General features: G+C 32.1%; 1 protein-coding gene across 1 annotated transcript in view; it reads left to right on the top strand.

Annotated features, from left to right (window-relative positions):
- Window positions 1–346, top strand: part of LOC116842398 — an 87,752-nt gene that overhangs the window by 76,890 nt on the left and 10,516 nt on the right. The gene's annotated exons all lie outside the window — the stretch shown is intronic.

Here is a 346-nt window from a genome sequence, read left to right as displayed (position 1 = left end):
ATTGGAAAATCCGTTGGAATAAGTTTATTATATCAGGGGGGGATTACTTTGAAGGGGACGAAATTGATTTGCAAGAATAAATAAAGAATTTTCGAAATAAATGCAATGTCACCTTACTTTTTGGACACAGTAGTATATATATATATATCATTTGCTAGTATTGTCTTTCGGTATTCATAGGGAGGCATCTAAATCAATTCATGAGAAAATTTCTATATCCTATATATATATATGGAGGCTGCTATGGCGGTTTTATATATCACGTCATCGAGAAAGAAGAAGTTGACGGTCTTATTTCTCTCGGTACTATACGTCGGGCCTCCATATATATATATATATATATATA

Source organism: Odontomachus brunneus, unplaced genomic scaffold, assembly GCF_010583005.1.
Source record: "Odontomachus brunneus isolate Ranch 3 - 2012 unplaced genomic scaffold, Obru_v1 Obru_scaffold_025, whole genome shotgun sequence".
NCBI classification, from domain to species: domain Eukaryota; kingdom Metazoa; phylum Arthropoda; class Insecta; order Hymenoptera; family Formicidae; genus Odontomachus; species Odontomachus brunneus.
The sequence above is the reverse complement of the archived record's forward strand: the minus strand, read 5'-3'. Positions and strand labels throughout refer to the sequence as shown.